A 17240-nucleotide genomic window follows, 5' to 3' on the forward strand; every position below is an offset into this window, starting at 1 on the left:
ACTAATGAAAGTAAACGAAACAAGCTTATAGTTTCTGAAAACGCATTAACTCTAATTCGGTGATGAAACTTTTGGATAGAAAATTACACCGGTCAATGTAATAGGGAGACATCTTACTTAATTTCATGTATAAGATTAAAAGGTCGTGCTGGAGTTAAATTTAGATTTAAACTCATTTTCTCTGCAAACGAACTTTGCATCCTAAACACCTTAGTAGAATATTCTGTATAAAAATAAAGAAATAGCTTGTCGATAAATGCGTTTATCAATTCATGTACAAGTTACTCTAACCAAAATTTGAAATTAAATATCACAGAACTAGAATAAGTGAAGACGGAACTTTAATTAACTTTAAGGTCGATGATCACGTTCCAATATTAATTTAAGAAAACAACCGAATGGTTTCTCAATTTTTGAACGGGAAAATTCGGGTGGTAGCATTTTGGTTTTACATCAGCAATTTTCATTTCTCTTTGTTTAAAATAGTAATAAAAGGAGATACTATTTTACATGTTTAATGTTCTTAGCTTTTTTTTTTAAAGCGTTTTTCTCAATTATAAAATTCGTGCATCCGAGCAAGCAAAAGGTAACCCTCACCCATTTAAAAAAAAAATCCGCATACAGTAATATCCCATTTTAAACGTAAAATATTTTACGGATATTTGCATAGTTATTTCTATTCGTTCCACTTTTTCGTGGAAACTACTGGCCCGATCTGACTGAAATTTTGTATGGATTTAGTTATGGTGAATCGAACCAAGTACAACATTATATGTTCAATTAACATAAATGGATTACTACCGATTAGTATTTAATGCAAAAAAGAGTACAAATTTAACCATATTCAACCATCAGTCTGGCAGGAAGCATTTATTCTAAGTCACTGGAATATCACTTTCACACGTTTGCTGACTTATATTCCATCCCGTGCAACGCCTGAATATGGGTCCTGTTAGTTGTATTATATAATTTCCGTTGTGAATTCATGATACTCTTATTTAAGTTTTTTTCTTCATATATGCGATGAAATTTGCTTAAGAGATAAACATACGTTAGACTGTTTTGCATATGATGTGAACTTGGGCACGTGTTTGCTAATATGCGTGTCCATAGAATATGAACGCAAGTAATGTATTTATATGTTTATATATTCGTGTAGATTAGTAACGAAATGTCTATTTTGGGATGTACACGTTTGTGTGTGTGTGTGTGTGTGTGTGTGTGTGTGTGTGTGTGTGTGTGTGTGTGTGTGTGTGTGTGTGTGTGTGTGTGTGTGCGTGCGTGTGTTTCTCTGCAGTTTGTCTTTGCCTCAATTTGCCGTATAAGCATCGTCGTTACCATGGTAATCAATGTCGTCATAGTTGTCAACTTCACAGAACTCTTCATTTGAGTTGTCCTCTCTGTTCGTCGTTTCGTCGTGACAAATGCCGCCATATTTTCCGGCATTTGCATTTTTTTTTTCCTTGGTGACTATATGCGCAAAGCCGTTGCTCATCCGATAAAGAACACTGGTCCCCTTTTTTCAAAAGTCTTAACAAAAACAATGACCGTTTCTGAACTGGTCGTTGTGGTGACAATAAGTTTGCCAAATACCTCTCACTTTTCTCCGTTTTGTACTCCGTCTAGTCGACACTTAACATCTACTTCTTTCTTTCTTTCTTATAGATAAAAAATAATTATTACAGGGGAATATTTTATGTTACACCGATCAAGAGAAATAATAAGATCTCAACAAATCATTTCCTCTTAAATAAAACCAGAATTATTGTAATCTGGAGATCTGGCTCAGTGGTAAAGCATTCGACTACAGATCGAATTATTTCCTGTTTACACCCGGTGTACTGGGTGTTTTTCCTCTAAATACAGCCCGAGAAGGAAATTGTTAACAGCTTTACCATGCCCTGAATTGAACATCTCGTTGATGAAAATCTATCAATAATCTTATGTTGAATCTTGATTTGGAAGGATTTAACACCTAAAATTTATTTTACAGATGGATGATTAAAGTTATCTTGGTTCTTCACCAATTCTTCAGACAATTACTTCGATATTCCGTTACATTATTTTTTTTTTTCATTCTCTCTATATAATGTAAAGAATCATTTTTTGATATAAAGTCCTAATAATGAGTCTCATGATTAGCACTTTATATCCAAAGTCGAATACCGATTTGTCAAATATATCTATATATGTTAAAAAATGTCAATCGGATTCTAAAAGTTAAATAGCATTGCATTTGACAAATCGGTATTTGACTTTGGGTATAAAACCCTAACCATGAGACATGATTAGGGTTTTATTTATTAGAGCCTATGAAGTTTAAAAATATCAGCTCAGCCGTTACCAAGTCGATAGGGAACGAATTCACACACACACACACACACATACACCCCCACACACACAAAGTTCCTTTTATACAATAGTAGATAGATAGATACTCAAAGCTCTTTTAGACTATATATGTGGGCATATAGAAGAACACACACACACACACACGCACCCCATATATATATATATATATATATATATATATATATATATATATATATATATATATATATATATGCATTTGTATATTTTGACAGCAAGTCATTATTTAGACACGTCTGATTGAAAACGACAAAGTTATTTCTTTTTTCGATCTTTCTGGAATCTTTTCCATTTGCCGAGCGGTCTTTATAATTTTGGCGGGCATATTACATAGAAAGCGCTTGAGAAAAAAATATGGCCGAACAACTTTTGGGCGCTATTCTATATAATATGCCTGCCGAAATTAAGACGACCGCTCGGCAAACAGAAAAGATTTCCAGAAAGATCGAAAAAAGGAATCTCTGCCGTGTTCAATCAGACGTATTTAAATATATGTGTGTGTGTGTTACGTTTTGTTATTATTATTATTATTATTATTATTATTATTATTGTTGTTGTTGTTGTTGGTGGTGGTGGTGTTATTGTTATTGTTCGTTGTTAGGAAGTCTTATTAAAAGTGAGTCTTAGAGAGTCTTATTAAGAGAGATGTTGCGTTCTGTGTTCGTGTTATGAAGAGATTCATATATATAAAATGTTCATACTTAGAAGTGTAATAGAAGCTCTTGTGAGGAGACAGTGTTGAGACAGTCTTAGTGTTCACATTGTAGATATGAGATGTAGAGACATTGTGTATGTGAAGACATTTTAAAACACAGGATATATAAGACATATAATGACAATTTCACTTTACCTTTTGGTAGAATTACAACACAAAGACGACGTTTATAAAAACACATGACGCGTTTATTTCTTCTTCGACCGGTCGGTGGCTTTCTTAGTCAGGAATTCAAAGTTTTACATTCTATGTTTCAAAGGTGACCGTCTCGCTTCCAGACGTTCGACTGTCCATCTCTCGACTCCAGACTGTCATCTCTCGTCCTCAGACTCTCTCTGCTTAACTCTAAAGTTTCTAACTATATCGAGAACTTCCCATTTTCCATGACGTCATACACATGTTAAAAAATGTGTCTTCTTTCACGTGTTCTGGAAATGCGTGTCCAAAACTTTTTCCTTTGTTTACAAAAGGAATTTTAACCTATATTTCCAGTAACCTATATTCCCAATATGTTAAAAACATGTTTATTAAATTATCTTATAGTTTCATTCCTCATTCAATTTCATAACAGAATTGACAAATGCACATTCCTTTTCTTAAAACTATTTTATCTCTAAGCTTAACAATGGTTTGTTTTTACATTCCATTTGCTAATTCTCTCTCGTAATCTATTTCTAAACCTAAATTACGAGGTTGGAATTTCGTCTATTCTATTTCATTTTTACATTTAACTAAATCTCTCTATTTTTATACTTACATGAAAAGGGGACAGCCCTTATCATGTAACATGTGTGTGTGTGTGCGTGTGAGGAGACGCGTGTGTATTTATATATTTATACACACATATATAGTCTAAAAGAGCTTTAAGTATCTATCTATATACTATTGTATAAAAGGAACTTTGTGTGTGTGTGTGTGTGAATTCGTTCCCTATTGACTCGATAACGGCTTGGCCGACGTTTTTAAACTTCATACGAAGTGTCTGAGAGTGTTTTAGGTAGGTTTGATATCAGAATGCGTCTGATGAGTTACAACGCTCGATAATCGAACAAATCCAATTAAAGAAGGAAATCTAATTTTGACCAAAGTTAACACTTTTCCACAACCTAACATATCCAGTACATTTGAGAAGTTTTATCGCCCCACAAGCAGAAAAGTCGGAAGACAAATATCGAAAAAAAAAATGACTGAAAACATTTATTCCTTCACCCTTAACTGCGCAGTTTGTACAAGGGGGGAGGGTCGTTTTTACGCTAATATTTTAACAAGTCATCGTCACCGTTGGATTAACTACGCTTAATTTCAGCGCTTCTGACTTCCGTTTGCGCGATGGAGACATCGGCTAAGACGTTACATCTTTTTTCCCCCTCCTTCGCGTTACGGGTTTGAGCCTGCCTGCCTACTAATTTTTTTAAGACCTCTCGTCACCCAAACTGCCTACTGTTGTATTGATTCACCCTCTCCGCTACTACCACGTTTTACCCCCCCCCCCGGCGGTCCTTACGACACCTTCACATACACGGGCAACGCCAGGTACTCTTCCCGTTATTATAAATATAGGAATGAAAAATATTCAATAAAAAATAATAAATGTTGGTAGCTTCACTTCTTCATATATGCGTGAATGTATATATATGTATATGTGTGTGTGTGTGTATGGGGGGTTACGTGTATTTGTTCATGCAACTAGAACTACGTAAAATGGTTTATAATCTTTATAATCAGAATAACTCAATATCATTCAGCAATGATAGTTATCTCCCGCTAGGATGAAGAATAATTCCTGTCTCATCCTCATTATACCATCCCTCTAATCATCGTTAACAAAATCAGATACCCTTATCCCCATCTATGTTCATAATCGTTGCTCCTATCATTCTTCATCAACACGCGCAATTTTCACCCTGAGACGATGCCAGCATCTCCTTTCGTCACGTTAACGCCGTACCCACTATCCTTGCCAACCCCAAGTCTACATCCTTTTCTGATCTTCATCATCGCAAACAACCTTATCGTTTCATCAACATCTTTATTAGATTCCAGGTTTCCATTGCCGATCTTTAAGAATTCGTTTCCCTTGGATTTTATTTCAAGATTTGTCAACGCTGCAAAATCGGAGACGAATCTTTGTTATGGTTCCATTTTGTTCTTTCGTGGTGATCTTCAACGAACACACATTTTTACTCTTTCTTTTCTTCTCTTTCAACCAATTTAATCCATTTCTTATCTCAAATTCCTTTTCGCTTTCGCTTTGTCTCCCCGTCCTCTCTCTCTCTCTCTCTCTCTCTCTCTCTCTCTCTCTCTCTCTCTCTCTCTCTCTCTCTCTCTATTATTTACTCTATCTTTCTCTTTTTCTCGCGGTAAATTCCAAAGAATTTCTGTATGTGTATATGATTGTCGATATATGTTACATCCCTTTCTGTATGCGTATGTGTGTGTCGATATATGTTATTTATTTATTTATAAAGCCTAGAGAGAGAGAAAGAGAAAGAGAGAGAGAGAGGGAAAGAGATAAATTTACTGATAAAATAGATGAAGAATGATAAATCAGTCTTGTTTTTTTTGTTTTGTTTTTTTTTTCATCAGGTTCAGGTTATTCGCAAAACAATCAGTAGTACGTTATCTAAACTTTTATAAAAGTCCTATATATAGAGAGAGAGATTTTTCCAACAATCAGCTGGTACGGAAACCTGTGATTATAAAATTTACAAAATATTACTGGTCGTAACATTCTATGTATTATCCCATCTAAAGAGGAATTGCTCAATATACATGATAAAACAAATAAATGGATCTCATTACCTCACTATCTTAAAGGACAGTTACTTTGGATTTTACAGCGCAATTTGGAACTAAACCTTTATATTCTTTTCTTCAATTCCCCCTGCTATGTGACTTCTATTTCATTATTTTTTATTATGATTTACCATGTCTAACTGACTTTAGCAAATAGAGTGAATACCGTTATATCTATTTGCTAATATTTTCTCCTCAGAAGAGTTGGTAGAGCTCGAAACCCTATAGGATAAGGAGATAAAGTTTCTAAAGTATTCTTTGTCTTACTTGGAATAATAAAATATCCTTGATTTTAATAAAGGTTTTTTTTTATTTCTTTGAATCACTATAATTTGATATATATATATATATATATATATATATATATATATATATATATATATATATATATATATAGTTTTGAATAAAATAGGTGGACGTTTCTCAAGAGCTCTTTCGGCTATCATCTCATCAGGAGAAAATCGATAGCGTACAAAATAATATTATGTCAAAAATAAAGAGTTCTAATGGGGAACTTATTGAATGTGCCAAAAGTACGGGGGCACTAAAATAAATTTATTAACGTTTAAAAACGATTAAAATATTCTCACAACGAGGGAAAGAAAAAACAAAAAACAACGAGAGAAAAGATTCAAAGTTCCTCAAAGAGAAACAATGCGTTTGATGTTTCCTTTTGCCGGCACAAAGAAGGTTTACGTACCGCAATAGAGACAGACTCACAAAACCTTAAAATGGTTTCTGGAGTCCGCTCTATGTAGCACCTCGAACCATTTTATTTTATATCTATCGGCACAGCACGGGTTGTCAACCAAATGCTGGCTAGTAGCAGAGTCCAATGCTGCAGAAGGAGGGAGACCACCGGACCCCATCCCCCCTTGTCTGATTTTCGATGGAACATGCTGGTTTATACGAGTCAAAAGATGCAAGGATGTTCGCCCAACATAACCAGCATCGCACTGGCATTTGAATTGATATACAATATTGCTATTTTGGATGTAAGGCAAAGACGGAAAAGCAGGCCTCGTAGTATATATCAAACGCAAGGACACAGAATAAAAGCAGTCGTAAATACTTCTGCCAATCTGTTTGGAAAGTCTGTTACTCTTTTCCCCAATCCACGGTAATTTTAAATAAACCGGGCATTTCAACGGTCCAAACTTTTTAGGGGATTTAAAATCCGCAACCTTTTTGAAAATACAGTCATCAATAAGGTCAACAGGATAACCATTATTGATGAATATTTCCCTGATCTTATCGAGTTCGGCGTCTAATCTGTTAGGCGAACAAATCATGAGGGCTCTATGTACCAAAGTATTAATTAAGCCGACCTTACGTGATTTTGGTACAAAAGACAACCAGTGCGGTGCATCAACCTTCTTTGTGCCGGCAAAAGGAAATTTTGATTAATTTTTTATTATGATTTACCATGTCTAACTGACTTTAGCAAAAAAGGGTGATTACCGTTATATCTATTTGCTAATATTTTCTCCTCAGAAGATTTGGTAGACCTGGAAACCCTATATAAAGTCGAGAAAGCGTGCGTTTGCTAAATATGAAGTTGAAAATGTGTTGGCCAGTAGAAGCATTTTGAAGCATGAAAAATATACAATAAACAGGGTTTAGATGCAAATAAAAAGAATTTTATTTTATTTTATTTTCTTATTAATTTCGGACTTAAAAACCTTCGTCAGAGAAAGGATTCTTAAGCTTTGTAGGTCTTATTTTCCCTTTTGTTTGTCAAAATATATACTGTTCTTGCTTTGCTAACCAGACACTGACTGAAATTGAGACCAGCGGCGTCAATATAATAGTTTGGACACAACATGGGATCTGCAGAACTCATGCAATCTTCGTAGCGTAAAGAAATTTCCAGGCGTGGATAGGTAGATTGAAAAAGGCAAACACCCTAATAGACAAACATAGGCTGGATTTGCAACATTTGGAGACACGCTTCAAACACTTGTCCAGCTTCGCGGTCTATGAGTTCGGGTACTATTTTGCTGATTCTCCCTGTCTCAGTGCGGCTACAGCATTTACTTGCGAAAGCATGATTATGGAGTGTAAGGTTTTGGCTGCGTTAAAGTATGTCAACAACAATAAATAGTCAGGAATTAAAGATATGTCCTTTGCATTCTATTTGATGATGTTGCAAATGTTTCTACAGATTCTAATGGATGTGTTCTACTATTGTTTGACGAAAGTTCTATCTCGAATCAAGTCACCAAGGGGGCGATCGCACTGCTGAAGAAGAAGGCACTCCCCGATGATAGTACCTATTTACTATGCTTCCCCACAGGACAGAGTTAGACACCAGGGTCGTTTTTTAACGCGGAGAAAAGGTACAAAAATTAAAATTGTCTCAGTCGTGAAGGATTTCTCCTCCACCGAAAGAGAAAAAGAAATAGAAGTGCAGCATCTGAAGAACAGATACTACACTTTGCCCCGATGATAGTAGTGCAGGCAAACGAAAAGCATTCGCAATCTTTCAATCGATGGGTCAAGGCTTTCAACTCTCTTTTTTGCTTCGATTTCTCGGCGTAGTTTATACCGAACCTCTAACTCGAGAATAATTGCTCAGATGAACAGCCAAAGCATCAGTAAAAACTTGGTTTCGAATTAAACACTTTTTAAATTGTAGAGCTGAAGCGTGCGCCACTTACGTATTTCCTGTCATCCGCTACCGACTAGCCTACTTTCTCTGCCTGCAAAGGTCCCCTCACGCAATTTACCTTCGTTTTTGGAGACAGAAAGAGTCACTTGGTTCGCAGGCAACTCTGTATTCAATGTCCATGTAATCGACACGTTCGTATAATGGTTTTACTGAGTCAAGCTTTGACAAAGAAAGTTTCGTGGAACACCGTAATTAATAGTGCTTTCTCGAATTCATTCAACGCCCAATCTGTAAGTGCTCAAAAAACTCTCTCTTTCCAGTGACCTTTCTTGATCTTCTAGAAACGAACTCTATATGTGATTAATGAGGTTACTGGATCAATTCGTGCAGTACTAGAAGGAGGTTCACTTCAAAAGAAGTTGGCGATATTAACAAGTCATCTCAATGACACTGAATTCTCTCCGACTTTGTGATTGGCCCAAAACATAGTATTCTTTAACGCCATACAACACAGTTCCGAAATAGAGAACTCGCTTGAGAGTCCCCACTACAAGACCATGTTTTCTTACAATGCCATGAACACCGGCATTTCTGAGGGTATATAAACTAGATGACGACTCGTATCAATCCTCTGCCGCTAAACATATTTTACATCGTCGACAACGTCGGAACAACGCGGGACAGGGAGATACGAATGGTGTTTCTCGCGATCTTGGATGTGGACGTCGTCTGAAAGATGACAAAGGGATTGACTTTTTTGTTGATCAGTATTTGATTGCTTTCTGCTAGAACCAGGTAAAGATAAGATGTGATAATAAAAGGTTGCATTTCTCGGATGAGTACATGTAACGAATGTGTGTGTACGAAAATAAATCGACTATGAGTAGATGTTCCCTACCTGAGCATATCATACCGCATCCCTCCGAGTAACATTAACCTGTTAACTACTCGAGCGCATGGAGTAACTCCCAGTGGTAATAGAGATCCTCAAAGATGTCATTTCCCAGTTTCAATTTTTTGTCCTCTGTCTCTTCCAGATTGCATTATCTTGGAAGGATACCAGCTATTCTCTATACTCCGTCTCACGTTTTCTTTTACTCCAAGTTAGATTTATCTCTCATTCAGAAATATTTCAGGATCTGAACAGGTCGAAAAACAGTGGGCTGTCCATTATTTAGAAGACATTGAGAAGGTCTTACTAACCACTTTTTTGTTTTGTTTTTTGTTTATTCACAACCTTCCGTGATATTCCAATAATTTCTGTACATGAATACAATTTTGAAGAACAATGTTTCAACAAATTTAAAAGTATACTGAAGAAGACGAAAGTAAATGTGGTATTATGGCGACTGAGATGATTCTAGTTAAGAGTAGGATAGATATTTTTATCACTTAACACTAAGGATGACAAACGAATTCTTTTTTTCTCGATACTTGTGATAACCTTGTGACTAATTTGTTTAATTTGTATTTTTATAGTTTATGCAAATGATTATTTCAAAGTGTACAGGGTGGAAAGATAAACATGATTCCATTTCCGTTTGATGAAAACCGGTTTTCTTTTTCTTTTTTTCTTTATTTTTTATTGTAGACCATCTAATAGGAGCTTTCTATCATGTCTGAAAGTGACACAATGTTCAACGAACGAATCGGAGATGCGTCGCTGTACAACTCATGCTCTCTACCGATCCAAGTTATGACAAGAAGACCATTGCCAGCATCTTCAAAATGCATCGCTTTGTTGCCACGAATAAAAGGGACGTGTCCAGGGTGATGAAAACAAAGTTTCCGGCCACGGTTATGGTCTTTGGTGCGATTTCAAGTGAGGGTCACATCATGCCACCTAATATCTTCGAAGTCGGCTTAAAAGTCAACACCAAAATGTATCTGAATGTACTGAAGAGTGTGGTGGTACCTTGGTGCAATCAGGTGGCTGCTAGCAAATAGATCTGAACTTGGCTTCAGAAGGAGTAATACGACTTTGTACCCTTCTTTTACTGGCCACCTCCTCCCCCAACCTGAATCTACTGGCCTACTTCATTTGGTTATACGTCGAGAACATCTCCAACATGACCTCTCACAACGCTAAAACCAGCCTGATCGCTGCCATCCGCCGAGTGTTTGTTGCTCCCGCTGGCGCCTGTAAAAAAGGCATGCTCTCTGTTCCGGACCCGTATCGAAGTGTTGATTGAGACTGGCGGCGGCTACATTGAATAGATGTCAACTCTCCTACAAAATCAAGGTACCTGAATTGATTTTTTTCAATAAAAGTTTTGAAATAAAAATGCAGTGTTGTTTTCTTCAAGGCGACACTTTTATCATTCCACCAGGTAATATCTTTTTTGATATTATATTTTATCTGTTTTATGTGCTCAGTCAATGAAAAAAAAATGTTTTCCCCAATCCAGTGATCCTTTTTTGAAGCTGGATTTCCTCACAATAAAATTGGACGTTGTTTCCAACTCTGCCTAGGTGGTACTTTCTCAAAAATCCATTACATAAACTAGAATTTTAAGCCCGTTAAAAACTGGGAAAGTTATAGCTTGTTGACTTAGAAAGAGTGTTTTATAAAAAAAATAATTGGCTAAATATTGTTTAATCTATGTTAGTTTTGCATTAAATACTAATCTCTTAATTCCTAATTATCATTAACTGTGTATCGAACAGATATTATAATACTTAGTTCGCTGCACGTTATCATAATAAAGGTCCATACAAAATTTAAACTAAATCAGCATAGCAGTTTTAAAGAAAATGTCGGATGGACAGACGGATAGATTAAGGAAAATATAATATAGATGGTTAAAAATAGATCTTACAGAATTTGAAATCGTTATCACAGATTCCGTAATTAGAAATCGTATCTTCTAGGCTTATGACGCACTCTTTTGTAAACTGTCTTCTCACTAAAACGTTGATTCTTTTTCTTTGTTGATATTCTTTTCTCACTAAAAAATTTCAGCTTCATTTGCTCTGCTATTTTCTTAATTTTTTTTATGCCTAAATGCATTTTATTTGATTCATTTTTTTTTTTTTTTGCTTATTAAAAACGTATACCATTAAGTACATAAAAGAAAAGCAAATCGCAAAACCGGGTCCACCTCCGATCAAAAGAATGACATATCCTCTACGGCAGGGCACCGTTGGTCACCGTGAGATAATCTCGTTCGCCATCTTTGACAGCGGTAAGCGCCAGGTTGGCGTCCTCCAACTCGCGATCCCTTTCGGCGACTCAGCGCTAAAGACGCGCTCCATTCCTACTCAAGTAGATAGAATCTGATCCAGTGAAAACCCTGCGTCCTTGAGCTTTAAATATATAAAGAAAACGATTCAAAGGATTTCTATTTTTATTGTGTAAACGTTCCGACATTTTTTTTCTTCGTTATTAGCTTTTTTTCTACTGATTACTTTTTTTTTATTTTCGTTCACCGGGATTTCATCGATTTTTTAACTTTTTTTTTTAATGAGGAGGGGCGGGGGCTTAATCTTACCTTCCCCTCTACTGGTTATTTTACTTTTAATTACTTAATATTATCTTACCTACTTTCTATGTTTCTTTTTTTTTTTAATATATTTACTTCGGCAAATCGCGTTCCATCGACCCTTCCTCCATCTCATCATCCTCTTTCGCAATGAGTCTTTGAAAATGATTTTCATGATTCCTTAAATTGGTTTGATCTAAATCGATTTGGGCTTGTCAGTCACATTCGTATGATTCCGAAATAAGAACGTGTATTATTTAAAGGGGGTTTATCGAAAAGAAATCACAAACCTCAAGCATCTGACATTTTGGTCGATTTTTATTTTTATTTTATTTTATTTATTTTTTATATTTCCAAATTAATTTCCGCCTATTCCTAACTTCTGCTTTCCTTCTTTCACCTTAATTTTCAGAAAGTTCGACCCCCCCCCTCTCTCTCTCTCTCTCTTTCTCTCTCTCCCTCTCTCTCTCTTTCACACACACACACACACAAAATACATACATATATACAGATATAAATATAGATGTATATATATATGAAAGTATGATAGGTTATGAAAAGGAAGAGTTGTAAAGAGATAGCTCCGAATTTGGGGGTATCAAAACCAAAGCAAAATATGGTGAAAGTAAAAATAAAATAGATAAACCCCATAATTTATTATACCATACCAGTTCACACCGAAACACTTATCACAATATTCTGTGGATCTATATTAAAAAACCTTGTTAAACTTTGTGACATATTTCCATTCTATAGAGGTCAGGTGCGAACGAACACCCATAATTTTATTATACCATATTTCTTCAAACTGAAACATAATTATCAAAGTATACTTATGCAGATAGATATGAAAAGTCATTATTAAAGTTTGTGCCTATTTCCATTCCATGGAGGCCAGGCGCGAAGGCAGGCCCCACAATTTTATTATACCATCCCTATTTTAGTTAAAAAAAAATACTTATCAAAGTATTATTATGTACATCTATATCAAAAACACGTGTAAACTTTTATTTTTTAATTTTTTAATTTTTTATTTCCATACTTTGTGGACCAAGCGCGAACGCAGTCCCAACAATTTTAATAAACCACCGTTCTGCCTGATCAAACATACCCATTCCTGTGTCTCGATACATCTTCTATCATTATATGTAATCAGTTTTTTTTTAAATAGTCAACCATATAGGAGCCTATTCGTGACCAGACACACACACACATTCAGCTTTATATTATATATATATATATATATATATATATATATATATATATATATATATATATATATATATGACTACTTCATTTAATCACATGAATTAATATACGAAGATATAATTTTATGCGTAAATTTTTAGTATTTACTTCAAACAGCGCGCAATACATAGGTAGAGCTACGTAGTTCGTTATGAAAATATATATGGCAATTAAGCTACACAGAATATTCCGCGTTTCGTTTTCGTGAGAGTTCGCCAAGGTTTACGCATTCTCACGAGAATGAAATGCGGGATATTCTGTGTAGCTTAATTGCTATATATATTTTCATAACTTTATATATATATATATATATATATATATATATATATATATATATATATATATATATATATATATATATATATATTAGCTGGACGCTCGGCGTTACGCAATCGTACAATACGCTTAAACATGATATTTTAATTTATGCAGATTGTGTATTTATTATTATAGCATCAATCCTTTATCTAATATTATATATTACGAGGAATAATTCGCCTGGTGGACTAATTCGAAATTTTGTTTTAATAATAATGATAATGTCGTTCATCAAATTCCGTCTCTGTTTGTTTACAATATTACGTCAGCTGATATTTGGGCTTGACAGCGAATTCTCTGGAAAAGGCACCTCTGATTAATGTTTGCTATTTAAAAATTCAAACAAAGAAATGATTTGCTGCGATTTGAAATGGTGCGTCTTCTTTTATCGTAAACTGGACTCATTAAGCGAAAAAAAAAATTAAAATAAAATAGTGAGGTACACCTGGATATGAACAGAGGATCATTCGATCTGTAGTAAATTGCTCTACAACTAAGCTATACTTCCAGATTATAATTAACCTGTTTTTAAGAAGAAATGATTTTCTGAAGTTTTATTATCTTCCTTGACGGTGTAGCGTAAAATATTCCTCTGTAAAAAAATATACTTTTTTGTCTATAGGAGAGAAATGTTATTTGTAAGATCGGATATTTTCTATTTTCGATACTAATCGGATGAATTTCTGTACAAAACATATCTAAGAACACTGCCAGACGTATAAATTAGCATTGTGTGAAATTTGCAAAAGATAGGCTCAGCCGTTTCGGAACCAACGAAGAAGTAACTCAGATGAGCAGATATACTCTTAGTTAATTTCATTTCAGCCCGGCGTTGGCCGAGTGTTTGGATGTGTATGTTGAGCAAAAAAAAAAAAAGTTGTAGTAGGAAGGCAGACTCAAACCCGTACTGCAGAGGAGGAAAAGAACAGGGTAAAACCTAACGTTTATGCTGTTACGACCACCGCCAAACCGGAAGCGACATTTTTTAAAATTAAGGCTAGACAATCTAAAGGAGAGGATAACTTTCAAATATATCGGCGAAAAAAGTAACCCCCCCCCCGTGTAGAAAAGTGCCTAGTTGAAGGGGAAGATATTAATGTTTTTAGCCAATTTTTCGATATGTGTCGTATGAAAGGTCGAACTTTAAAACGATACTGATCTTGGTAAAATCCGTGGCCTGTATTGAAAGTTTAAGGCAGACATGCAAACAGACATATATACATTTATATATTGGTAACTAAAAATTTTCGACCCAAACTGATGAAAAAGCTTGCCTTATCTCTGAATACCCTTTATGTAAAATTTCAAATTTTTAGACCAGAAATTGTCTGAGTAATATGGAAGAGACCGCAGAGGTCAATTTTTTTAAAACTTTGACCTCTATTATGAGCCTTTAAAATTTATTGTTTTGGGCTCAAATCAAATTATTAAGTTAGATCCATGTCCAAGGAACCTATATCTAAAATTTCAAGTGTTTATACCCAAAATTGTCGGAGGAGTTTGGTAGAGTTCTCAAAGTTAAAATCGTTGAACTTTGACACCTTAATCGCCAAATTTCTGGCGAAAAATCGATCACATCGCTTTTCCCAAATCTCCGTACCCTGTATATCAAATTTCGAGTCTGTAGGCTAAAAATTGACAGAGTTATTGCGTAGGGGAATGTACACACACACAGACACGTTCACTTTAATAGATATATAGATTCCAACAGCAAAACCATGTAATCAATTTTCTTTCATAAATTTTTATTTTTACTTGTAATTTTATTTATTTATTTTAAGCAAATACCTATGTACTTATCATAGTACGTCTTACATGTGTTTCGTTTTGTAGTGGAAGATTGCTAATGTACTCTTAAAAACAAATTTAGAAAAGAAAAAGGAGATATATAAAGTCTGTAGAAGCATCAGTTTAAAAACTAGGGGGTGTTCCGAAAAATTTGACGTCATTACGCAGGCCAATAATTTTGGCAATTTTCGATGAAATAACCTCAAATTTTCAGAGCTTGTATAGAAACAGTTTAAGATTTTTAAAGAAGTTTGACATTTATCTCTCTTCAGGTTGAAAAATGCCGTTCACTTCGAAAGTAATGTCATTTTGCCTGTTGGAATATGCTCGAACATAGTCACGCAAGACCATGCAGCGTGCCTTCTTTGCAAAATTTGCCAAAATTGCACCAACTAGTAAACAAATTCGGACCTTGCACCAAAGATTTAAAGAGGAAGGCTGCTTATGCAGGCTAAAAGATCTGTTCAACATAATTTTTGTGCAACTTCATATGATACACAGAGTAGTTTCCGAGATATTGGCTTTTAAAATGACATTCAACTTTTTGGGACATCCAATATTTATTTATTTTAGACAGACGCCTATATTTTCATTATCATCTGTATCGAGGCGGTGCGCTTTTATTGCGACAAAGCGCATATTGGCGTGTGTGATAAAATCAGCAGCAGACTATGATAGCTGACTAGCGAAAATATTAGGAGCAGCCGTCTTAGCGCATATGCAAATTAAGTAAGTGTGCACACGCTGACGTCACGGGAAGGAGGAGAAAAAAGGCAGAAAAAGGGACAGCACGTAGTCGATAGTCGAGCAAAGGAAGCGATCGGACGTGTTTTGACTCGTATGCGGCGATAGAGAAAATGCGCCGCGTGGTCGAAAAGCGGTTATGCAGGCGACGAAAAAGACACATGCGTGAAAGGCAGTCTTGACAGACATGTTCGACGTGATATTTTGAAACACATTGAATACGTTGTCGGAAATCACTGGATTAAATGCTTTTTGTATTCACCTAAAAAATATGCTGAATCGTATATTTTATGTTCCTTCGACACTGAAGAAGGAACACAATCACGTTGATACACCGGTTTTCGCTAGATTATCAAAGTTAAGCAACGATGAGCCTGGCCAGTAACAGAGGGGTGACCATTTGGGAAGGCTAGGCGCTGTAAGTACCATACCGAGTCGTAGAAACTTACAGGTTTGCATCTGGAGACACTTTTAACTCATGAGGGAGAGGGACATACACCCTCGAATCAAGACGGAAAGCCACGGGAAACTACCGTCTTTACTAGTCTTCATGAGATTACTATGGTTCTACAATTTGGAGAGCCGTTGTCCCTGACGTTGTTAAAATAGCGAGGTTAGTGCATACATGTTTGTTTGTTCCTGCAACGGTACCAGAAAACTTGCAGATTTGAGGTTGGATATGTAACGACACAGTTAAAGTGTGATGGTCACGTTACACTTCTAACATGTGTTGTTCGTTGTATAGTGAAAGATCACTAATCAACTAACCATTCAGAGACGATTGGATATTCCGCAAAAACTGCCATAAAGTTTAATACAATGAATGAAAAAATAATTTATTTTTAAAAGTCTGCAAAAATCCACTCCCAAACAAAATCTAATTTTAAATAAAAAAAACAAATTAATGGTTAAGTTTTGTGTAGAGTAAATTTTCATTTGAATTGATCTAATTAGTCGCAAGTTGCAACTAATTCAAATGACTCCTCTCTTACTCTCTTTCACTCCCCTCCTCTCTCTCTCTCTCTCTTTCTCTCTCTCTCTCTCTCTCTCTCTCTCTCTCTCTCTATCTATCTATCTATCTATCTATGTACGGGTTGATCTATAAATACAGAAACGACCAGGGTTTTTTTTTTAATTATTAAACTGTTAAATGTATTTTTCTTTTCTA

Source organism: Euprymna scolopes, chromosome 16 (genome assembly GCF_053919585.1).
Source record: "Euprymna scolopes isolate OS-2025 chromosome 16, ASM5391958v1, whole genome shotgun sequence".
Lineage (NCBI taxonomy): Eukaryota > Metazoa > Mollusca > Cephalopoda > Sepiida > Sepiolidae > Euprymna > Euprymna scolopes.